Source organism: Mesoplodon mirus (assembly GCF_964341445.2).
Source record: "Mesoplodon mirus genome assembly, chromosome: 12".
In the NCBI taxonomy this organism is placed as follows: Eukaryota; Metazoa; Chordata; class Mammalia; order Artiodactyla; family Ziphiidae; genus Mesoplodon; species Mesoplodon mirus.
In genome coordinates this window covers 68,365,933-68,392,501 of record NC_138988.1, presented here as the reverse complement: position 1 = coordinate 68,392,501, position 26,569 = coordinate 68,365,933, and the positions used below count along the sequence as shown (strand labels likewise).

The window sequence follows — 26,569 nt, the reverse complement described above, 5'->3', positions numbered from 1 at the left end:
TTTTGACCCCAATTAACTGCCCCCAGTGGAAACAGAGGACCAGGACATGACTGGAACCTGAACCCTGGAACCCTTTCAGAAGCGAAGTGTCATTGTCCAGGAAGATCTGGTGCTGAAGTCCCCTTTACCACACCTTACTGTAAATGGCCAAGCTCTGAAGCCCTCCAATCAAAACCTGAGTCACCAGCGCTTCCCCAGACCAACCCTCCTCCCCTACCTCATAAAAGTTTGACTGAACCTCAGATTGGAGAGACAGATCTGAGCTTTGTCTCCGGTCTGCTTGCTTGGCTACTGTGCCATAAAGACTTTTCTCTTTGCAAAAGACTATTGCCTCGGTATTTGGTCTTTCTCTACTCAGCGGGCAGTGAGCCTATTCACTCGATTACAGCAGCAGAGTAGGGGGCTAGAACACAGGCAGCCTGGTGCTTGGCCTAGAATCCAGTTTCTTAGCCATGCTGAGCCCAAACACCAAGCTGCCTAGGTGCATTCTACTTTCAAATTTTTTTAATTTCTTGACCCTGCATCATAAGGAGCATCTTTATTAAATCCAGAACATTGCTGGGTATGTTAATTTGGTGTGTAGAATATTTTTTTCCTTTTTTTCTTTTTAATTTTTTCTGTTTTTTGGCTGTGTTGGGTCTTTGTTGCTGCACACGGGCTTTCTATAGTTGTGGCGAGCAGGGGCTACTCTTCATTGTGGTGCACGGGCTTCTCACTGTGGTGGCCTCTCTTGTTGAGGAGCACGGACCCTAGGCACACGGGCTTCAGCAGTTGTGGCACGCAGGCTCTAGAGCACAGGCTCAGTAGTTGTGGTGCACAGGCTTGGCTGCTCCACGGCATGTGGGATCTTCCCGGACCAGGGCTCAAACTCGTGTCCCCTGCATTGCAGGCAGATTCCTAACCACTGCACCACCAGGGAAGTCCCTAGAATATTTTAAATGAGTGTAAGATTGAATAAATGTATGAATGAATAACCACTACTATAATGTGACTTCAGTTCTTTCCTTCTCGTTTTACATTTACTTAGAGCTGTCTTTTACTATAGGCAACCTCAAATCCTTTTAGGTAGTGGGTATGTTATTCTAGTAAATAAATCAGAGGGTTGAAAATAAGGGCCCCTCTATGGACCCAAAACAGACAGGACACCTACCTGTCTGGTTAAGCCACGTGGATGTGACACTAGAAGAACTAATTTCCTTAGGAAAGTCATCTCCCACGTCAATTTAATCCAATTCAGTATTCATGTAGTAGCTTCCTGTGGCTGCTGTAACAAAGATCACAAACTTGATGGCTTAAAACAACAGAAACTTACTCCGTTACACTTCTGGAGGCTCTAGAGGAGAATCTGCTCCATGTCTCTCCCAGTTTCCAGTGGCTGCCAGCAGTCCTTGGCTTACAGCTGCATCACCCCAGTTTTCCAGGCCAGCATCTTATTACCTCCCTTTGCTCCATCTTCACATCACCTTTTTCTCTATCAAATCTGCTTTTGCATCCCTCTTATAAGGATATTACATGTGTGTGCATTCAGAGAACACCTGGCTAATCTAGGATAATTACCTCATCTCAAAATTCTTAATTTCTTCTGCAAAGATCCTCCCCCCACCCCCGTTTCCATGGATTAGGACATGGATATCTTTTGTGGGCACATTGATTCATTCAATATTCATTACTCAACTCTTTACTGAATATTTGTATAAGTCAGCATTCAGTCTTGTGGGTATGCAAAAATTTATAAAACAGGGTCTTTGACTTCTGATTTTAATACAGTAAAGTTGATATTTTCCCCCTTGTCTAGAAATCATCTGTATAAGTCAGGGTCCAATCAAGAAACTAGATTCCACACTAGTTATTTTAACAGAGAGAATGTAAAATAGGACATTGATTAAACAGGGGCTGGAGGACTTAAAAAGCAAAGGTGGGACACGGAGGTCGCACCAAGATATGTGTGCTACTCCAAGAAGCAACACCCACCTGAAGGGCTGGGGGGAAAAAGGAAAGATGCTAAAAGTTTAGAGGGGGCACCTCTTGGATGTGAGTTCCGGACCTCCGAGGAGAGGAGGGATCCAGCTGCTGCTACCATGCCAATGGCTCCGAGGAAGGGCCTCCTACTACTGGGCTCGACCTCCAAGGAGAGATGCTGTGTCACTGGTGCGAGTGTATCAAGGGGTTGTGGGGAGACTGGAGCCTGGACTCCCAAAACAAGCTGGAGGCGGAAGCCAACCTTTGCGGCCTGGGGTGATGTGCTCATTGCTGATGAAATGCTGGGAAGGCTCAGCAAGCGCATAGGGCAAATCCCTACTCCGGCCCTCCGGTCTCCCTCTAGCGCCCCCTGCTGGCAGAAGTCCGCAGGAAGCCATCTAGCAGGAGAAACTCCAGAGTTCCACCTCCAACGCATTAGAGCAGAACATAGAAGGGTAGATTAGGAGCTGAAAGAATAACAATCGACACAAGCCACCCCTCTGGCTCCTCAGCATCCATTTCCACCTTTCTACCTATACTTGAACTTCCATATTCCAACAAAACAACTTTATGCTTCTGCCTAACAAGATAGATGCAACTAGGGATTCCCTGGTGGCGCAGTGGTTGAGAATCTGCCTGCTAATGCAGGGGACACGGGTTCGAGCCCTGGTCTGGGAGGATCCCACATGCCACGGAGCAACTAGGCCCGTGAGCCACAACTACTAAGCCTGCGCGTCTGGAGCCTGTGCTCTGCAACAAGAGAGGCCGCGAGAGTGAGAGGTCCGCGCACTGCGATGAAGAGTGGCCCCCGCTTGCCACAACTAGAGAAAGCCCTCGCACAGAAATGAAGACCCAACACAGCAAAAATAAATTAATAAATTAATAAACTCCTACCCCCAACATCTTAAAAACAAAAAATTAAAAAAAAAAAAGATAGATGCAACTATCCTTCAAACAAATGAAGACACTCTCACCGTTTCCCCAAAAGGGGACACACTAAGTCCCTACGGCCATCTCTAAATGATGTTAATGACTATGAGATTCTACCACAGTTCTAGCTGAATATTCTGTAATCTAGAGACTAAATCGTAACATTAACCACCAATAATAATCCTTATATAAAATAAAAAGGGCAGTTGAAGTCAGAGGGAAAAGGAAATACATTTATATATACATATATATAAAAATATGTTTCTTTATACATACATATGTGTGTGTTATGGGTAGAGTTGGGTCTCCCAAAAAGATGAGTTGATGTCCTAACCCCTGGTACCTCAGAATGTGACCTCATTTATTTATTTTTTTAATTTTTTGCTTTATAACAAATTTAATCAGTTATACATATACATATATTCCCATATCCCCTCCCTTTTGCGTCTCCCTCCCACCCTCCCTATCCCACCCCTCCAGGCGGTCACAAAGCACCGAGCTGATCTCCCTGTGCTATGCGGCTGCTTCCCACTAGCTATCTACCTTACGTTTGGTAGTGTATATATGTCCATGCCGCTCTTTCACTTTGTGTGACCTCATTTAGAACTAGAGTCTTTGCAGATGAAATGAAGTTAAGATGAGGTCATTAGGGTGGACCCTAATCTAATATGACTGGTATTCTTTCTTTCTTTCTTTTCTTTCTTTCCTTCTTTCCTTCTTTCTTTCTTGGTTGCATTGGGTCTTTGTTGCTACGCGCGGGCTTTCTCTAATTGCGGCGAGTGGGGGCTACACTTCATTGCGGTACACAGGCTTCTCATTGCAGTGGCTTCTCTTTGTTGTGGAGCACAGGCTCTAGGCATGCAAGCCTCAGTAGTTGTGGCACATGGGCTCAGTAGTTGTGGCTCACGGGCTCCAGAGCACAGGCTCAGTAGTTGTGGTGCACGGGCTTAGTTGCTCCACAGCCTCTTCCCGGACCAGGGCTCGAAGCCGAGTCCCCTGCATTGGCAGGCGGATTCTTAACCACTGCACCACCAGGGAAGTCCAGACTGGTGTTCTTATAAGAAGAGGCAAATGTCTTGTGAAGATACGGACACAGAGAGAACAGCACATTCTCAGAGACAGAGTTTAGGGTGATGTGTCTACAAGCCAAGGAACACCGAGGACTGTTGAGAACCACCAGAAACTGAAAGAGGCAAGAAAAGATCCTTCCCTCGAGCCCTTGGAGAGAGCATGATCCTGCCCACACCTTGATTTCAGACTTCCACCTCCTGAACTGTGAGAGAATACATTTCTGTTGTTTTTTTTTTTTTTTTTTTTTTTTTTTTTTGCTGTACGCGGGCCTCTCACTGCTGTGGCCTCTCCCATTGCGGAGCACAGGCTCCGGACACACAGGCTCCGCGGCCATGGCTCGCGGGCCCAGCCGCTCCGCGGCATGTGGGATCTTCCGGGATCGGGGCACGAACCCGTGTCCCCTGCATCGGCAGGCGGACTCTCAACCACTGCGCCACCAGGGAAGCCCTCTGTTGTTGTTTTAAGGCACTCAGCCTGTGCCTTTGTTACAGCCGCCCTAGGAAACTAGCTCTGTGTGTGTGTATACGTACACACATAATAAGCAAGCAAGAAAGTGTACCTAGCTAGTACATTCTTGTTTTTGTAATTCACTACAAGACAGTAGTTGATGTCAATAACTTCTTTCTTTCATTCCCCATCCCATATTCCCTTTGCCTTCAACTAGCATCTCAGCTGGTTGAATTCTTTATTTGATGGGGTAACCCTTTATTTAATTACTGAAGAATATGAGTTATCAGTGGTCCTGTCTTTTGTTGATTGCTATTGTTTTCCATTAGCTTTTACTTTGGAATATGAAGTCCTAAGAGGCACCCCAGAGAACATTCCTGATTCTAGACATACTTCTGACCCTTTTTTCCTTGGTTACTAGGTTTGATCATTCCAGCAAGTAGAGTAACCCCTTCCTTTGCCTGTTGGTTCAGTGACATGAGGAGCCCCAAATGGCCAGGTGGCAGTCTTGGCTTCCAGATTAATGAAATCAATGTCATGTCCCATGGCAGAAGCAATTCTTCTACTGGGAACAATGACCTTTAAACCAGCAGAGCTCAGAGATGCAGGAATAGGAAGTACCTATAGATTATTAGATGTTATGATGAGAGGAACCATGTACACTTTCACCGTTTGATTTCCAGATCTGTATATTCTGGGCACTTCTTTGAAGCAGTTTATCTTATAAGATGAACCCCAGTATTTCAAGATGTTGTCTCTTTTATGACTTGGTGGGTCAGATAATTCCCAGTACCTAATGGGCATCTCAGATCACATGGCCACTTGATGTCTCGTGGCCAAACATTCAGTCTCTACCAGGTCCTAGAAGAAAGCTTGCAGCTAAATCAAAAGGAAAATAGTTCTCTGCAGAACACAGCATGGAATTGCTTGGAGAGCTTACATGTGTGTGCTGTGATTCTCCATCAGGGCTTCCATGGTTGGATCATAAAAGGCCCAAGTGATGGAGCCATTTGCACTGGCAGCCTGAGCCCACTGCAGAGCCCACCCCTCCCTGGACCCCACTCAGAACTCAGTAAATGTGTCTGAGTTGTACACTCATTGTGATGTGCATCGCCTCCTGTATTCATTCCCTAGGACAGCTGTAACAGGTTACCACAAACACGATGGCTTAAAACTTCAGAAATTTATTTTCTCATAGTTCTAGAGGCTGGAAGTCTGAAATCAAGGTGTCACACTCTCTCAAAGGGTCTCTGTGAGATTCCATCCCATGCCTTTCTATCTCCCAGCTTCCGGTGGTTCCCGGCAGTCCTCAGTGTTTCTTGGGTTGCAGACACATCACTGTAATCTGTGCCTCAGCCAGAACATGGCTTTCTCCCTGTGTGTCTGTATCTTTACATGACATTTGCCTCTTCTTATAAGAACACCAGTCATATTAGATTAGGGTCCTCCCTAATGACCTCATCTTAACTTGATTACATCTGCAAAGACCCTATTTCTAAATGAGGTCACATTCTGAGGTATCAGGGGTTAGGATGTCAACATATCTTCCTGGGAAATGCAATTCAAACCATAACACCCCCCAGATCCAGAAAGACCCACAAAGCATTGGACATCATTTTTAGTCAGAGGCAGTACAAGGTACCACACTCACCTTTAAGGAAATAACCCAACTTGCTCCAAACCACTGGACCCTCAGAAAGGTTGCTGAGATGGCAAGTCCCTACATTTTGTTTTTTAACATCTTTATTGGAGTATAATTGCTTTACAATGGTGTGTTAGTTTCTGCTGTATAACAAAGTGAATCAGTTATACATATACATATGTTCCCACATCTCTTCCCTCTTGCGTCTCCCTCCCTCCCACCCTCCCTATCCCACCCCTCTAGGTGGTCACAAACCACAGAGCTGATCTCCCTGTGCTATGCAGCTGCTTCCCACTAGCTATCTTTTGCACAGCAAAGGAAACCATAAACAAGACGAAAAGACAACCCTCAGAATGGGAGAAAATATTTGCAAATGAAGCAACTGACAAAGGATTAATCTCCAAAATTTACAAGCAGCTCATGCAGCTCAATAACAAAAAACAAACAACCCAATCCAAAACTGGGCAGAAGACCTAAATAGACATTTCTCCAAAGAAGATATACAGATTGCCAACAAACACATGAAAGAATGCTCAACATCATTAATCATTAGAGAAATGCAAATCAAAACTACAATGAGATATCATCTCACACCGGTCAGAATGGCCATCATCAAAAGTCCCTACATTTTTACAGGCTTTGTCTCCCACCCTCTGGCTTGCTTGGGCCTTACTAAGGCATCTAAAGTCCTTGCTATGACCTGCTCCTCAGGTCCAATCAGATCAACATCATCAAGGCCGTGATATTCTGTGAGATAGTAGGAGGATGATGGAAACCTCTGTAGACTAGATTACAAGAGAACTAGAGGGTTGACATGACCCTGAGGAAAGATTGTAAAGGTATACTGTTGGGAATGATAGGTGATAGTAAACTGCCTTTGGTAATACTTGCAAGTTGTTACAGAGAAAATATCATTTGCCAGATCAATAGTGCTATACCAGGGGGACATGCAGCTATAATAATTTGCTCCAATAAAGATCTGGAACAGCAGCTACAGCTGGAGTCACCATCGGATTATGTTTACAATGAATTACAGAAATTTGCTCTAAAAGCCGTCTCTTTGGCACAAACCAAACAGATAAGATAAATGGGGGTGTAACAAGTAGCATCATCCCTGCAGTCTCCCCAAGTCGGCAACATATCTTTTACTTTACTACCTGGTTACAGAGGGTAAGTTCTGGGATTCTTCCTTGTGGTCCTTCCTGCCAAAATAGCCTTTATTCAATGGTTCTGAGAGCCAATGTGAGGATTCTACCACTGTCCAAGTATTCATTCAAGAACTAGGGAAAGAGCCACCGGTTGGGTCTAGGGTTCTGGTTGGCTCACTGTGATTTTGATTTTAGCCCGAATTCCATTTGTCATCTGACCACTTTAAGCCCCTACTGGCTTTTTTGGTTCCCAGGAATTAATGACATTCAAAGCCAGTATCTAGTGATCTCCAAAGAGTCTGAGAATGTCCCTTTCTCCAAGACACAGTTACCCCAGTAAATGGCTGCAGGGCTTGGGAGATTTATATTGCATGCTTACAGGAATTTGCAAGATCCTGCCTCAAAGGGACCCCGGCCTCAACTCAATCATGGGGCTCTGGGGACTTCTCTAGTGGCCCAGTGGTTACAACTCTGCGCTTCCATCGCAGGGGGCATGGGTTTGATCCCTGGTCCAGGAACCAAGATCCCGCATGCCGCACAGTGTGGTCAAAAGATAAATAAATAAATAATTTTTTTAAAAAAGGAAAGGGGCTCTGAGTCTATGAACTGCGTTAGGTCCAGAAACTGGGTAGGGTCTGTGGCCATTATTGTGGGGACTAAGGGTTCTGGCCACCTGACCTGTCATGTTTCTGCTCTGCAGATCAAGAAATATTTTACAGGTTGTTCATCTATTTTACTCCTCGGGACACCATGGTCAATTAGCCACCCTCGAAACCCATGCAGATCAAAGCATTCTGATTACCATTCTCTGATGCCCATTATGGCTCTGGTGACTAAATGCTGCCATGTGACCTCTCCTGCTCCAGGACTCCAGCTTTCCTATTGAAATATGGGAGCCTATCTCAGGGGTGGGTCCCCCCCAACTCCTAGACAGTGGGAAGCAGCCAGCAGAGAGCTGGTCGAGGACACTGGGACTCCCCTTGTTACAGAATCCTAATGCCCTGGGGTAGGTGTAACCTCTGGGACTTCTCAGGAGATGCAACAGGAGGGGATGTGCCTGTCACACGTGACAAATCCATTTCACATTTCCTCTTTCCTGCCTGTGTGGACTCCGTCTCCTGCATAACTCCAGGGATGTGCCAGCACCTCGACTTCGCCAAGTGGAGGCAAAAATCACTGAGTCCAAGTGTTAGTCAATCACCCAAGCAGACTGCTAACTCCTCTCCCAGCTGCACCAGCTGACATACTGTGGCAGATGCCAAAATAAAATGGCAACAATCCCTCCCCTCTGTGTGTAAACCCCTTCACAATGTGACTTTACTGCAATTCCCATCAAGGGGGGGCATCTATTTCTCCACTCCCTTAAATGTGAATTGGCCTTGTAATGTGCTATGACCAACAGAACACGGCAGAGGTGATTTTGTGGGTGTTCTGAGGCCAGGTCCCCAGAGGCTTTGCAGCTTCCACTTGCCCTGCCCTTCCATTCTCTCTCATGCCAGGGAAAGAAGCCAGGGCGGTCCTCTTGGAGGATGAGAGAGTGCATAGAGAGACAGTCCCAATGGAGGGCCAGCACTAACAGGCCAACTCTCTTGGGTAGTTCATCCAGCCCCAGCCAAGCCACCAAAGACTGCCACCAGGTGAGACCAGCAGAAGAATCACTCAACTGAGCCCAACTAAATTGTTGACCCACAGAATCATGAGCAAATAAAACAGTTATTGTTTTATGCCACTAAGTTATACAGCAACAGATAACTAGGGCACACGTCCCATCCAGAGTCTCTAGTAAGTGATCTCATATTGATGAATCCAGTAACAGAAATGCCACTTCTGACAAAACTAGGAGATAACTAAAACCACAAACTACAAAATGGGCAAAGGTGGTGCCCGAAGCAATGGAGATGAAGAATCGGGGAGAGTGGGGAGATAAGTGGAGAGAGGATGCCTACAGCTCAGATCTCAGGCAGGGCCAGGAAAGAGCAGGCCCAAATGAGAGGCCTGTCACTGGTAACAGCAAACCCTCAGGTGTGACCATGGGGGAGAGTTCTGAGGCCAGGTGAAGGGCAAGGTCACAGGTAGAGAGAAGTCAGGGGACTGAGAGGCCAGGGATGGGAAGGACCATCTATGTGGACATTGAACATGTAAAGAATTATGACTGGAGAGGCTTCCCTGGTGGCACAGGGGTTAAGAATCTCCCTGCCAATGCAGGGGTCACAGGTTCGAGCCCTGGTCCAGGAATATCCCACATGCCACGGAGCAACTAAGCCCATGTGCCACAACTACTGAGCCTGTGCTCTAGAGCCCATGAGCCACAACTGAGCCCACGTGCCACAACTACTGAAGCCTGCACGCCTAGAGCCCGTGCTCCACAAGAGAAGCCACTGCAATGAGAAGCTCGCAGACCACAAGGAAGAGTATCCCCCGCTCACCACAACTAGAGAAAGCCCACGTGCAGCAACAAAGACCCAATGCAGCCAAAAAAAAAAAGGAGTGTAAAATGGAGCAGCCACTATGAAAAACAGTATAGAGGTTCCTCAAAAAATTAAAAATAGAACTACCACACAATCCAGCAATTCCACTTCTGGGTATTTTTCCAAAGAAAACAAAACCACCTATTTGATAAGATACATGCACCCCTATGTTTGTTGCAGCATTATTTACAATTACCAAGGTATGGAAGAAACTAAGTGCCCATCGATAGATGAATGGATAAAGAAGATGTTACATATATATATATATATATATATATATATATATATATATATGAAGTGGAATATTACTCAGCCATTAAAAAATAATGAAATCTTGCCATTTGCAACAACATGGATAGACCATGAGGGTATCGTGCTAAGTGAAATAAGTCAGACAGAGAAAGACAAATACTGTATGATTTTACTTATATGTGGAATCTAAAAAATAAAACAAATGAACAAACATAACAAAACAGAGGGACTAGCCTCATCCACCAGAGGGAAGACAGCAGAAGCAAGAAGAACAGAAGCAAGAAGAGCTACAGAAGCAAAAAGACAGCAGAAGCAAGAAGAACTACAATCCTGCAGCCTGTGGAACAAAAACCACATTCACAGAAAGATAGACAAGATGAAAAGGCCGAGGGCTACATACCAGATGAAGGAACAAGATAAAACCCCAGAAAAACAACTAAATGAAGTGGAGATAGGCAACCTTCCAGAAAAAGAATTCAGAATAATGATAGTGAAGATGTTCCAGGACCTCGGAAAAAGAATGGAAGCAAAGATCGAGAAGATGCAAGAAGTGTTTAACAAAGACCTAGAAGAATTAAAGAACAAACAAACAGGGGCTTCCCTGGTGGCGCAGTGGTTGAGAGTCCGCCTGCCGATGCAGGGGACACGGGTTCGTGCCCCGGTCTGGGAGGATCCCACATGCCGCGGAGCGGCTGGGCCCGTGAGCCATGGCCGCTGGGCCTGCGCGTCCGGAGCCTGTGCTCCGCAGGGGGAGAGGCCACAGCAGTGAGAGGCCCGCCTACCGCAAAAAAAAAAAAAAAAAAAAAAAAAAAAAAAAGAACAAACAAACAGAGATGAACAATAAAATAACTGAAATGAAAAATACACTAGAAGGAATCAATAGCAGAATAACTGAGGCAGAAGAACAGATAAATGACCTGGAAGACAGAATGGTGGAATTCACTGCCATGGAACAGAATAAATAAAAAAGAATGAAAAGAAATGAAGACAGCCTAAGAGGCCTCTGGGACAACATTAAATGCATCAACATTCGCATTATAGGGGTCCCAGAAGGAGAAGAGAGAAAGAAAGGACCCAAGAAAATATTTGAAGAGATTATAGTCGAACACTTCCCTAACATGGGAAAGGAAATAGCCACCCAAGTCCAGCAAGCACAGAGAGTCCCAGGCAGGATAAACCCAAGGAGAAGCATGCTGAGACACATAGTAATCAAATTGGCAAAAATTAAAGACAAAGAAAAATTATTGAAAGCAGCAAGGGAAAAACGACAAATACCATACAAGGGAACTCCCATAAGGTTAACAGCTGATTTCTCAGCAGAAACTCTACAGGCCAGAAGGGAGTAGCATGATATACTTAAAGTGATGAAAGGGAAGAACCTACAACCAAGGTTACTCTACCTGGCAAGGATCTCATTCAGATTCGATAGAGAAATCAAAAGCTTTACAGACAAGCAAAAGCTAAGAGAATTCAGCACCACCAAACCAGCTCTACAACAAATGCTAAAGGAACTTCTCTAAGTGGGAAACACAAGAGAAGAAAAGGACCTACAAAAACAAACCCAAAACAATTAAGAAAATGGTAATAGGAACATACATATCGATAATTACCTTAAATGTGAATGGATTAAATGCTCCAATCAAAACACACAGGCTTGCTGAATGGATACAAAAACAAGACCCATATATATGCTGTCTACAAGAGACCCACTTCAGACCTAGGGACACATACAGACTGAAAGTGAGGGGATGGAAAAAGATATTCCATGCAAATGGAAATCAAAAGAAAGCTGTAGTAGCAATACTCATATCAGATAAAATAGACTTTAAAATAAAGAATGTTACATGAGACAATGAAGGATACTACATAATGATCACACTATATAATGATCAATCCAAGAAGAAGATATAGCAATTATAAATATATATGCACCCAACATAGGAGCACCTCAATACATAAGGCAACTGCTAACAGCTATAAAAGAGGAAATCAACAGTAACACAATCATAGTAGGGGACTTTAGCACCCCACTTTCACCAATGGACAGATCATCCAAAATGAAAATTAATATGGAAACACAAGCTTTAAATGACACAATAGACCAGATAAATTTAATTGATATTTATAGGACATTCCATCCAAAACAGCAGATTACACTTTCTTCTCAAGTGTGCATGGAACATTCTCCAGGATAGATCACATCTTGGGCCACATATCAAGCCTCAGTAAATTTAAGAAAATTGAAATCATATCAAGCATCTTTTCTGACCACAACGCTATGAGATTAGAAATGAATTACAAGGAAAAAACCGTAAAAAACACAAACACATGGAGGCTAAACAATACATTACTAAATAACCAAGAGATCACTGAAGAAATCAAAGAGGAAATCAAAAAATACCTAGAGACAAATGACAATGAAAACACGACGATCCAAAACCTATGGGATGCAGCAAAAGCAGTTCTAAGAGGGAAGTTTATATCAATACAAGCCTACCTCAAGAAACAGAAAAATCTCAAATAAACAATTTAACCCTACACCTAAAGGAAGTAGAGAAAGAAGAACAAACAAAACCCAAAGTTAGAAGAAGGAAAGAAATCATAAAGATCAGAGCAGAAATAAATGAAATAGAAATAAAGAAAACAATAGCATAGATCAATAAAACGAAAAGCTGGTTCTTTGAGAAGATAAACAAAATTGATAAACCATTAGCCAGACTCATCAAGAAAAAGAGGGAGAGGACTCAAATCAATAAAATTAGAAATGAAAAACGAGAAGTTACAACAGACACTGCAGAAATACAAAGCATCCTAAGAGACTACTACAAGCAACTCTATGCCAATAAAATGGACAACCTGGAAGAAATGGACAAATTCTTAGAAAGACATAACCTTCCATGACTGAACCAGGAAGAAGTAGAAAATATGAACAGACCAATCATAAGTAATGAAATTGAAACTGTGATTAAAAATCTTCCAACAAACAAAAGTCCAGGACCAGATGGATTCACAGGTGAATTCTATCAGACATTTAGAGAAGAGCTAACACCCATCCTTCTCAAACTCTCCCAAAAAATTGCAGAGGAAGGAACACTCCCAAACTCATTCTATGAGGCCACCATCATCCTGATACCAAAACCAGACGAAGATACTACAAAAAAAGAAAATTACAGACCAATATCACTCATGAATATACATGCAAAAATCCTCAACAAATACTAGCAAACAGACTCCAGGAACACATTAAAAGGATCATACACCATGATCAAGTGGGATTTATCCCAGGGATGCAAGGATTCTTCAATGTACACAAATCAATCAATGTGATACACCATATTAACAAATTGAAGAATAAAAACCATATGATCATCTCAATAGATGCAGAAAAAGCTTTTGACAAAATTCAACACCCATTTATGATAAAAACTCTCCAGAAAGTGGGCATAGAGGGAACCTACCTCAACATAATAAAGGCCATATGTGACAGACCCACAGCAAACATCATTCTCAATGGTGAAAAACTGAAAGCATTTCCTCTAAGATCAGGAGCAAGACAAGGATGTCCACTTTCACCACTATTATTCAACACAGTTTTGGAAGTCCTAGTCACGGCAATCAAAGAAGAAAAAGAAGTAAAAGGAATACAAACTGGAAAAGAAGAAGTACAACTGTCACTGTTTGCAGATGACATGATACTATACACAGAGAATCCTAAAGATGCCACCAGAAAAGTACTAGAGCTAATCAATGAATTTGGTAAAGTTGCAGGATAAAAAATTAATGCACAGAAATCTCTTGCATTCCTATACACTAATGATGAAAAATCTGAAGGAGAAATTAAGGAAACTCTCCCATTTGCCATTGTAACAGAAAGAATAAAATACTTAGGAATAAACCTACCTAGGGAGACAGAAGACCTGTATGCAGAAAACTATAAGACACTGATGAAAGAAATTAAAGATGATACAAACAGATGGAGAGATATACCATGTTCTTGGATTGGAAGAATCAATATTGTGAAAATGACTATACTACCCAAAGCAATCTACAGATTCAATGCAATCCCTATCAAATTACCAATGGCATTTTTTACAGAACTAGAACAAAAAATCTTAAAATTTGTATGGAGACACAAAAGACCCCGAATAGCCAAAGCAGTCTTGAGGGGAAAAACCGGAGCTGGAGGAACCAGACTCTCTGACTTCAGACTATACTACAAACCTACAGTAATCAAGACAATATGGTACTGGCACAAAAACAGAAATATAGATCAGTGGAACAAGATAGAAAGCCCAGAGATAAACCCACGCACCTATGGTCAACTAATCTATGACAAAGAAGGCAAGGATATACAAGGGAGAAAAGACAGTCTCTTCAATAGTGGTGCTGGGGGCTTCCCTGGTGGTTCAGTGGTTGAGAGTCCGCCTGCTGATGCAGGGGACACGGGTTCGTGCCCTGGTCTGGGAAGATCCCACGTGCCGTGGAGCGGCTGGGCCCGTGAGCCATGGCTGCTGAGCCTGTGCATCCAGAGCCTGTGCTCCGCAATGGGAGAGGCCACAACAGTGAGAGGCCCACGTACCGCCAAAAAAAAAAATAGTGGTGCTGGGAAAACCGGACAGCTACATGTAAAAGAATGAAATTAGAACATTACCTAAACATTACCAAAAATAAACTCAAAATGGATTCGAGACCTAAATGTAAGACCGGACACTATAAAACTCTTAGAGGAAAACATAGGAAAAACACTCTGACATAAATCACAGCAAGATCTTTTTTGATCCACCTCCTAGAGTAATGGAAATAAAAACAAAAATAAACAAATGGGACCTAATGAAACTTAAAAGCTTTTGCACAGCAAAGGAAACCATAAGCAAGACGAAAAGACAACACTCAGAATGGGAGAGAATATTTGCAAATGAATCAACAGACAAAGGATTAATGTCCAAAATATGTAGACAGCTCATGCAGCTCAATATTAAAAAAACAAACAACCCAATCCAAAAATGGGCAGAAGACCTAAATAGACATTTCTCCAAAGAAGGCATACAGATGGCCAAGAAGCACATGAAAAGCTGCTCAACATCACTAAGTATTAGAGAAATGAAAATCAAAACTACAATGAGGTATCACCTCACACTAGTTAGAATGGGCATCATCAGAAAATCTACAAACAACAAATGCTGGCAAGGGTGTGGAGAGAAGGGAACCCTCTTGCTCTGTTGGTGGGAATGTAAATTGATACAGCCACTATGGAGAACAGTATGGAGGGTCCTTAAAAAACTAAAAATAGAATTACCATATGACACAGCAATCCCACTACTGGGCATATACCCAGAGAAAACCATAATTCAAAAAGACACATGCACTCCAATGTTCATTGCAGCACTATTTACAATAGCCAGGTCATGGAAGCAACCGAAATGCCCATCGACAGATAAATGGATAAAGAAGATGTGGTACATATATACAATGGAATATTACTCAGCCATAAAAAGGAACGAAACTGGGTCATTTGTAGAGATGTGGATAGATCTAGAGACTGTCATACAGAGTGAAGTAAGTCAGAAAGAGAAAAACAAATATCGTATATTAATGCATATATGTGGAACTTAGAAAAATGGTACAGATGAACCGGTTTGCAGGGCAGAAATTAGGACATAGATGTAGAGAACAAACATATGGACACCAAGGGGGGGAAGCGGCAGTGGGGGTGTGTGTGATGAATTGGGAGATTGGGATTGACATATATACACTAATATGTATTAAATGGATGACTAATAAGAACCTGTTGTATAAAAAAATAAGTAAAATTCAGAAAAAAAAAAAAAAACAGAGGGACTTCCCTGGTGGCACAGTGGATAAGACTCTGTGCTCCCACTGCAAGGGGCCTGGGTTCGATCCCTGGTCAGGGAACTAGATCCCACATGCATGCAGCAACTTAGAGTTCACATGCCACAACTAAGGAGCCCGCCTGCAACAACTGAGACCAGGTACAACCAAATAAATAAATAAACAAATATTTAAAAAAAACAACAGAAACAGAGTCATAGACACAGAGAACAAATAGATGGTTGCCAAAGGGGTGGGGGGTGGAGGGAATGAGTGAAATAAGTAAAGGGAATTAAGAGGTACAAACTTCTGGTTTCAGAATAAATGAGTCATGGGGATGAAATGTACAGTGTGGGGAATATAGTCAAAAATTATGTGATATCTTTGTATGGTGGCAGATGGTAACTTATTGTGGTGAGCACTTTGTAATGCATAGACATATTGAATCACCATGTTGTACACCAGGAACTAATATAGTGTTGTAGGTCAATTATACTTCAAAAAAATTACGACTGGAGTGGTATTAGCGAGAAGGGCAATGAATTAGGTACTAACTGTTTCAAGGAATCAGAAGGAGCAACCAAGGGTCAGTAGATGTCTGCAACAATAGTTCTGTTAAATAGCATGAGATTTAAAGCTGAGAGTTTGGGGGGGAAAGCGAAGGATCATTTTCTGGAAGCGAAGCAAGTAGGTCAATCTTGGCCCAGTGGCAGGAGGAGTGAAGGAGAGAAGACAGTCACCATTTGAGCTAGTGCTGGGGAAAGCAGTGTCACCAGGGAGATCCAGTTTTCCAGAAGATCTAGAAGATGAAGGAACTGTCCACAGAAGACAAATCCTAGGGCCCTTCTCATGCCTGAGTTTGGAGGGGCTTGGTGAAGGGTTTTAGTAGTTAGGGGGCAGGAGAGGGGATGAGAGAAGGGGAAGTAGGGCCAGATGGGGATTAGATGCAGGGAGGAGGCTGACCAGGGACCATAAACAGGGATTAAGGGTGTAATGAGATTAGTCCTGGCATCTGCAGCAGAGCAGTGGTGGGGCTGAGTGGCTGGTGAGGCTGTCAGGGAGAAAAGTAGTGCAGAGAAGTATGTATAAGTATACCACGCTGAAACAATCCGGTATATGCTGGGGAGGGGTTGCCTTGCCGGGTGTATGCAGTAATCTGGGCTGCCCACCCTTCAAGTCCAGCTAAGGACATGGGAAAGATGGGCTTTTCCAGAACTCTGACACTTACCAACACTTTTCCAAGAATGGTCAAGAAATTGATGAAAAATTCAGTGAAAGAGAAGAGAGCACAAGACCAGATACCAACATAGGTTTGATTATATATGTAATAATGGTGAAATTTCAATTTGGTGAGGAAAGAATGGTACTTTATTTAATAAGTGTTGCTGAGACTTCCCTGATGGTCCAGTGGTTAAGACTCCTGTTCCCAATGCAGTGGGCCCAGGTCCTATCCCTGGTCAGGGAACTAGATCCCGCATGCCACAACTAAAAAAAAGAAAAGAAAGATCCCGCATGCTGCAACGAAGGTCCCGCACGTGGCAACGAAGATCCCACATGCCACAACTAAGACCCAGCACAGCCAAATAAATAAATATTAAAAAAAAATAGGGGCTCCCCTGGTGGCGCAGTGGTTAAGAATCCACCTGCCAATGCAGGGGACACAGGTTCGAGCCCTGGTCCAGGAAGATCCCACATGCTGTGGAGCAACTAAGCCCGTGTGCCACAACTACTGAGCCTGCACTCTAGAGCCCGTGAGCCACAACTACTGAGCCCACGTGCCACAACTACTGAAGCCCACGTGCTTACAGCCCATGCTCCGCCACAAGAGAAGCCACAGCAATGAGAAGCCCGCGCACCGGAACGAAGAGTAGCCCCTGCTCGCCGCAACTAGAGAAAGCCCGTGCGCAGCAGCGAAGACCCGATGCAGCCAAAAATAAATAAATAAATAAAATAAATTTTTTAAAAAACTGATCAGCAAAAAAATAAATAAATAAGTGTTGCTAACTCAACTGGGATCCCACCAGGAAGAAAATGAGGTAGAACCCCTATCTCTCACCATAGTGAAACAAAAAACAAATTTCAGATGGTTTAAATGTGTATATATAAACAATATGCAGAATATATAAAAAATATATTACAGAAAGCCTTTTATTTTATTTTAGGCCATGCCTTGTGGCTTGCGGGATCTTGGTTCCCCAACCAGGGACTGAACCCAGGCCACGGCAGTGAAAGTGCTGAGCCCTAACCCCTGGACCACCGGGGAATTCCCTCCAAAAACCTTGTAAGCCAGACCAGAAAGACAGAAACTATAAGAGAAAAGGTCGACACATTTAATTACATTAAAATGGTAAATTGTTTATGGCTAAAGATACCTCAACCAAAGTCAAAGGGAATTAATAGAATAGGAAACAATTTGAAATCCATGTGAAAGACAAGTTAATATCTATATTATACAAAGAGCTCCTGGGAATTCCCTGGTGGTCCAGTGATTAGGACTCGGCACTTTCACTGCTGTGGCCCAGGTTCAATCCCTGGATGGGGAGCTAAGATCACGAAAGCCACGTAGTACAGCCAAAAAAAAAAAAAAAGAGCTCTGATAAAGTGATAAGAAAAAGACAAATAATCCACTGGAAAAAAGGAAAAGGGTAGAAATAGTTCCCAGAAGAGCAATCCAAGTGTCTAACAAGAATATGAAAAGATATTTAGTCTTACTAGTTGTCAGGGAAATGTAAATTAAAGTAATAGCATGTTATCACTTAATACCCACAGATCAGGACTTCCCTGGTGGTCCAGTGGTAAAGAATCCTCCCTATGATGCAGGGGATGCTGGTTTGATCCCTGGGCAGGGAACTAAGATCCCACATGCTGTGGGGCAACTAAGCCCATGTGCCACAACTACTGAGCTTGCACTCCTCAACTAGAGAGGCTGCATGCCACAAACTACAGAGCCCACACACCCTGGAGCCCACATGCCACAACTAGAGAGAAGCCCGTGCACTGCAACTAAGACCTGATGCAGCCAAAAATAAATAAATAAATAAATAAAATACCCACAGATCAACAAAAAAGAAAAACAGAAATGACACCTATTGTTTGTGGGAATATGGGTAAATGGCTCTACTCTCATTCATTTCTGGTGAAAAAGTGTTTCCTTACAGCCATTTTGGAAAACAATCTGGAAAGATCTATTAAAATTGAAATATACAATTTTAACCCAACAATTCATACCTGGGAATCAACCCACTTTAAAAATAAATAAATAAGTAAAAGCAAGAGCACATAAAGATAGATATGTCCAAGAATATTTATGGTAGCATTAGTCAAAGTGGTGAAAACAAAACAAGACCAAACTGAAAAACAAAAGGAATGCACCTTAATAAGGCAATGAGTGAATAAATGGTGGTGCATCCATGTTGCAGAATATTACACAGCCATTAAAAAGGAGGAATTTAGCACTATGCTAATTGATGTGAAGGGTTAAGTCAAATAAGCAAGAAGAAGAGATATGTATATAACATGGTCACACTTTTATATAAAAATAGTGACAAAAATAATCCTATACATCAGGGGTCTGTGGCCTGTTAGGAACTGAACTGCACAGCAGGAGGTGAGTAGCAGGCAAGTGAGCAAAGCTTCATCTGCCACTCCCCATCACTCTCATTACCACCTGAACCATCCACCCCACCACCACCACCCCGTCCATGGAAAAATTGTCTTCCATGAAACCAGTCCCTGGTGCCAAAAAGTTGGGGACTGCTGTTATATATGTTCCAGGTTTTTTAATGTGTGATTCTATCAACAGGTGGAAAGTCTAGAAGGAGACATACCAGAGTGTTAACAGTGGTTTTCTGGGGAAGAAAAGTCAAAATGATAAATAAGTAAAAAGTTTAAAAGAAAAAAGTCATCTATAATAATAATCATTTTTTCAACTTTTTGTAAACTAACACATTTGGTGTGTGTAAATACACAGAGAAGCAAATGAAGGGACAAGCACCAATGTTATAATGGTGGATTTTCTCAGGGTTGGGGGATTTCAGGTGATTTAAATTTTCTTTCTTTTTCTTTTCAACATGCTTAAATTTTTACAATGATCAACATTACTTTTTTCTTCATTGAGGGAAAAAATATTGTGTGTGTGGGTATGATCAACAAGTCTTGGTATGGGATTGGCATTATGGGATAGGAAGAGGATGGAGCCAAGGAAACTCAATTACCCTCCAGTCCCTGGCACCCTCCATCCCCTTGTGCCCTCCATCCCCTGGTACCCTCCATTCCCTGGTGCCCTCCATTCCCTGGTACCCTCCATTCCCTGGCACCCTCCATCCCCTGGTACCCTCCATCCCTTGGTACCCTCCATTGACTGGCACCCTCCATTCCCTGGTACGCTCCATCCCCTCTGCCTGCTTGTTCCCTTCAATCACTCATCACATTCAGTAAGTAGCTTGTTAGAAGGGAGGAGGGGAGATCAGGAAAGTGTGATGTCATGGGCACCCAGGGAGAGAGCATGTAAAATGAAGGAGTGCCAAGAGCTCCAAATGCTGCAGAGAAGGCAGGTAAGACAAAGACTGAAACTGTCCCTACAATTTAGTGACAGGGAAGTCTAAAGACCTTGAGTAGAGCAGCTTTAGTGGCATGCAGGCACCAGAGGCCACGCTGCAGAGGGTGAGGGAGCATGAGGGGGCCAAGAGAAAAGCCTGCTTGATAGACCAGAAGGACACAGGGGTGGGTAAGGATGATTTGAATTAGATGTCAATTTTAAAATGTGTGAGGGGCTACATGGTTTTTCAAATTTATTTAGGCATACACAAGCATAAAAAGTTGAAATCATAGGTGTAGACAACCCCTTCTGAAAGTGTGGCTGTGAGTGGGATAAAAATGTGATGGCAGGACCTTGAGGGGATTAGCAGGCTTACTCCAAGAGAGAGAGACTTGAGCATGTTCATCAGCTTATGGGATGGGGCCAGTCGGGAGGGGGAGGGGACTGAATACGTTTGAAAAGAGATCATGAGGGGAGCCCCAGAGAGGCCCATGTTCCCAGGCCTGGCTGCACATCAGAATCACTGGGCCCACCCAGAACTACTCATTCAGACTCTCCAGAGGCTGAGCCAAAATATCTGGACTTTAAATAAGACACTTGAAGAGCACTAAAAAATATAGCAATTATCTAGGAATAAATTTAACAAAAGAGGGACTTCCCTGGTGGTGCAGTGGTTAGGAATCCGCCTGCCAATGCAGGGAACATGGGTTTGAGCCCTGGTCCGGGAAGATCCCATATGCCACCGTGCAACTAAGCCCGTGCGCCACAACTACTGAGCCTGTGCTCTAGAGCCCATGAGCCACAACTACTCAGCCCGCACATCACAACTACCAAAGCTCGCATACCATAGAGCCCATGGGCCGCAACTACTGAGCCTGTGTGCTGCAACTACTGAAGCCCACGCGCCTAGAGCCCATGCTCTGCAACAAGAGAAGCCACCGCAGTAAGAAGCCCAAGCACCGCAACGAAGAGTAGCCTCCGCTCGCCACAACTAGAGAAAGCCCGTGCAATGAAGACCCAGTGCAGCCAAAAAAAAAAAAATTTAACAAAAGATGTGCAAAACGCATTATAGAGAAAAATTTTTTTAATTAACTGAATAAATGTATGTGTGTGAGTATACGCATGAGTGGACACACACACACACACACACACACACACACACACCACGTTCGAAGATTGGAAGACAAACTTCCAGGATACAAACTTCTAGTCATAAGATTAACAAGTTTTGGGGATGTAATGTACAGCATGTTGATTATAGCTAATAATACTCTATTACATACTTGAAATTGCTAAGAGAGTAGATCTTAAGTGTCCTCACCACACAAAAGAAATGGTAATTATGTGACTGGTTGGAGTGTTAGCTAATGCTATGGTGGTAATCATTTTGCAATTTATAAATGTATTGAATCATCACATTGTATACCTTAAAAATACACAGTGTTATATGTCAATTATATCTCAATAAAGCTGGAAAGAAAACAAATTTTGTTAGGTCTCCCCCATCTTATATCTTCTCTTCCTAATATGTGCACATTTGAAAAAAAAAAGAATTAGAAGACTCAGTTTTGAACAATGTACTGATCTGTAGATTCAATGCAATCAAATCAAAATCCTCATTTTTTTTTTTTTGGTAGAATGTGACAGGTTGATTCTAAAATACATATGGAGGGGGCTTCCCTGGTGGCACAGTGGTTAAGAATCCGCCTGCCAATGCAGGGGACACAAGTTCGAGCGCTGGTCCAGGAAGATCCCACATGCCACGGAGCAATTAAGCCCATGTGCCACAACTACTGAGCCCACGCGCCTAGAGCCCATGCTCCACAACAAGAGAAGCCACCGCAGTGAGAAGCCTGTGCACCGCAACGAAGAGTAGCCCCCACTCGCTGCAACCAGAGAAAAGCCCATGCACAGCAATGAAGACCCAACACAACCAATATAAATAAATAAATTAATTAATTAATTACATTTATAAAATAAATAAAATACATATGGAAATGAAATGGCCAAGAATAGCTTCCTAAATATATATATATATGTGGGAATATCGCTCTACTGAATATCAAACTTCATAAAAGTACAGTGATTAGAAGAGGGTGGTATTTGTGCAAGGACAGACAGACTGAAGAAAAGACCAGAAGCTGACATCGAGATGGACACAAGCTGTGATTTATGTAGCACTAAAGAGTGCAGGGAAAGATGAGCCTTTTTGATAAACAGATTGAGTGTTCATATGGGGAAAAAATGAAACTCGACCCCTACTTCACACCATAGTGGGATCATAAAGACTATAAAAGATTAGAATAAAGAACAATAAAGATTATAAAAGGTGATAGAAGGTGAAAGAAAAGTTTGAGGATGAAAGCCTCAGGGTGGTGACAGATTACTTTTCCTGACACAAAAGCACCAACCTTAAATGAAAAGTGTGACAAATTTGGCTTCATTAAGTTTAATAAATAATTCCATTTGTACAACATTCTAAAACAGGCAAAACTGGGACTTTGCTGGTGGTCCAATGGTAAAGAATCCGCCTTCGAATGCAGGGGACACAGGTTCCATCCCTGGTCAAGGACCTAAGATCCCACATGCTGCGGGGCAACTAAGCCTGTCCGCCACAACTACGGAGCTCACATGTCTCAACATGAGAGCCTGCACGCCCCAAACTACAGAGCCCACATGCCCTGGAGCCCGCACACCACAACAAGAGAGGGAAAAACCCACACGCCACAAGTAGAGAGAAGCCCACGCACCACAACGAAGAGCCCCTGCGACGCAATGAAAGATGCCACATGCCACAACGAAGATCACGTGTGCTGCAACTAAGACCCAACGCAGCCAAAAAAATAAATAAAATAAATATTAGAAAATAACTGCAAATATTAAAGAAGAGAGGTGCTTCTTTAAAAAATAAATAAATAAAACAGGCAAAACTACCCCATAGTGTCTAGGAAAGCATACTTGGGCTGAAAATGATCAAGGGAAGCAAGAATGAGATTGCCCAGAAGTCAGGGTGGTGGTTCCGTGAAGGGCAGGAGGGGCTGAGGCTTTGAGTCTAACAACATTTATTTATTTGTTTATTTATTGGCCAAACCGTCTTAGTTCCCCAACCAGGGATTGAACCCACAACCGCCTGCATTGGAAGGGTGGAGTCTTAACCACTGGACTACTCCCCAGTGTTCTCTTTCTTGACCTTGATGAGGTTACATGGGAGTTGGCTTTGTAATAATACATTAACTTATACATTTATGTATGCTTTTTTCTGTATCTATAAAGGTTTTAAGGGAAAAAAAATCTTCCCATGTGATTCTGATGAGCAACCACATCTAGGCACCCCTCATCTAGAGCCTCAATGGAGCAGCACTGTAATAGCCACATCTGTTTCAGGAGATAGAATCTAATCCTGACTCACAGATCTCAGACATCGACTCACAAATCTGAAAAACCCAGGGTAGCTTCAGGAATGGTTGGTTCCAGATACTCCAACGAGATTATTAGGAACCTCCCCTCTTTGCTCGGCTTTCCTCCTTATCCTGCAGGCTCTCGACCCCAGGACAGCCCTCACAAGTCCAGGCTAAGTCCTGCAAGGTGAGCCACATGAGCAGAAAGAAAACGTCCCCTTCTCTGGCGTCTCAGCAATAGTACTGGGTTGGCTCTCCCTGGACTGAGCAGGGTCACATGCCCACCCCTGACCAATTGATGTGGCCAAGAATCTGAAGTATGACTGCCCAGATGTGAGGGCAGAGTCAGCCTCACCTGAATCATATTATCCATATGGGAGAAAAAATGAAGTTTCCTCCAAGGAATAAGTGGGTGTCATTACCAACAGAAAAGGGAAAAGATGCTTGGGCAGAACAATAGGGATCAGTGGGCTAGAAGCCCCAGTGGGGTCAGAGGAGAGGTGTGGTAGAGGAAAGTGGGCAGGGGTTGGGGGGAGGTGATTGTCACTAAAGAGTGGGACGTCTGAATTGTAATTTCAGAGGTGGAGCAGTTTCGGGTGATGACAGGGTCCAAGGTGTGGTCTTGGTGATGGGTGGCAGGGCTGTCAAGGAGCCAAGACCCCAGGGTGTTGGAGACTTGAGAGCTCATGCCAGAGTCTTCATTAGTAAGGGTGGAACCCTAATAAAATGTGGGCACATGTGACTCAGTCTCAGAATGGTATCTGACACAAGAAATACAACCCAATAGCCTAAAGTAATTAACAAGCTATTTCATTCTTTAGTCACACCTCTCAAGGGATTTAAAGGGAGTCAAATACATAGTTCAAAGCCACACTAATTAAAATCTCCTCATGCCCTGGAGCTACTCAATCTCTATCTCCCACCAAAAAAAAAAAAAATCGATCAAAAATGCTCCTCGTCTATACCCAGCTCAACTCAGCCACTTTCCCACATGGAAGAATCAGTCTTCTTTAGGAAGGAAGATGGGGGGAGGAGAAATTGGACCAATAATTACAGGATTCTTTTAACTGGGGCGGGGGTACATGTCTATGCCAGCCTCTCACTGACCATTTTTGCCCCATCACAAGGAGAGTGACCTAGAAGGTACGTAAAAACAGCCACTGAGGGGCTTCCCTGGTGGTGCAGTGGTTGAGAGTCCACCTGCCGATGCAGGGGACGCGGGTTCGTGCCCCGGTCCGGGAAAATCCCACGTGCCGCGGAGCGGCTGGGCCCGTGAGCCATGGCCGCTGAGCCTGCGCATCCGGAGCCTGTGCTTCGCGACGGGAGAGACCACGACAGTGAGAGGCCCGCGTACCGCAACAAAAAAACAAAAAAACAACAAAAAAAACAGCCACTGGGAGGGTCGCCATGAGGTGCCACAAAATGAACAGGAGTTTTTACACTTGTGGTCTCCAACCCCACCCCTCTCTTTGTGAGCCTCCATCTCAGAACCTGTGTTGAATAAGCAGGAACAATCATGGCAGAAGTTCAAGCAGGAGCCACTTTCTCCTCTCAATAACAGACCTAATAGGTTTTTAAATTTACTTTAACAATAAACATGGACTTGTTTTATTCAGTATAATAAATCAAGAATTAACATTTTGTGTTTGTTTCTTTGTTCTGGCCGTGTGTGTGGCTTGTGGGGATCTTATTTCCCCGACCAGGGATCGAACCCAGGCACCCTACAGTGGAAGCACAGAGTCCTAACCACTGGACCGCCAGGGAATTCCCCAAGAATTAACATTTTGAGGAAAATCATTCTGAGGCTGTCAATGACACTGGTCAATTCTGGACCTTCGACTTTAAGTCTAACAAACGGTAATGCAAATTTAAATAATAATGAAGTACTATCTCTCACCCATTAAACAGGAAAAAAAGAAAAATAATAAAACCCAAAATTGGTGAAGTTATTGGGAAAAAAGTACATCCATACATTATTAGTACAATCCTTTTTGAGGAGAGAGGTGATCTGACAATACTCATCAAATTCCGTATAATATTTATTCATAAAATCATTCAAAAGATGAAGAAAATCACACACCTTCTCTTGCTTCACCACTATCAACCCTCCAGGGCTGGGCTTAGATTGTCTTATCTTTTTTTTCCAATTTTTTGTATTCTAGTAAAATACACATAACATAAAATTAACTGTCTTAACCATTTTTAAGTGTACAGTTCAATGTAAGTACATTCATATTATTGTGCAATCATCCACCTCCAGAACCATTTTCATTTGGCAAAACTGAAACTCTGTAGCCATTAAACAATAACTCCCCATTGCCCACTCCCCTCAGGCCCTGGCAACCACCATTCTACTTTCTGCCTCTATGAACTTGACTATGTTAGGTACCTCTTATAAGTGGAATCATACAGTATTTGTCTTCTTGAAATGGGCTTATTTCATTTAGCATAACACCCTCAAAGTTTACCCATGTTGTAGCATGTCAAAATTCCCTTCCTTTTTTTTTTTTTTTTTTTTTTTTTGCGGTATGCGGGCCTCTCACTGTTGTGGCCTCTCCCGTTGTGGAGCACAGGCTCCGGATGCACAGGCTCAGCGGCCATGGCTCACGGGCCCAGCCGCTCCGCGGCATATGGGATCCTCCCAGACCGGGGCACGAACCCGTATCCCCTGCATCGGCAGGCGGACTCTCAACCACTGCGCCACCAGGGAGGCCCCTCCCTTCCTTTTTAAGGCTGAATAATAATACATTGTATGTATACACCACATTTGCTTATCCATTCATCTTTTGAAGGACACTTGGGTGGCATCCACCTTTTAGCTATTGTGAATAATGCTGCTATGAACATGGGTGCTCAAATACCTCTTCAAGGTCCTACTTTTAGCTCTT

The 26,569-nt window shown here is 43.3% G+C and overlaps 1 protein-coding gene across 14 annotated transcripts in view; it reads right to left on the bottom strand.

Annotated features, from left to right (window-relative positions):
* LOC309812928 (uncharacterized protein) overlaps window positions 1-26,569 on the bottom strand; it is a 136,604-nt gene that overhangs the window by 84,767 nt on the left and 25,268 nt on the right. For 12 of the 14 annotated variants that reach the window (XM_082637279.1, XM_082637285.1, XM_082637275.1 and 9 more), the window contains one exon: window positions 1,151-1,264. The exons of the other annotated variants lie outside the window; for them this stretch is intronic. The gene's annotated coding sequence lies outside the window, so the exon portion shown is untranslated. The remainder of the gene's footprint in view (window positions 1-1,150; window positions 1,265-26,569) is intronic. 14 annotated transcript variants of the gene reach the window in all.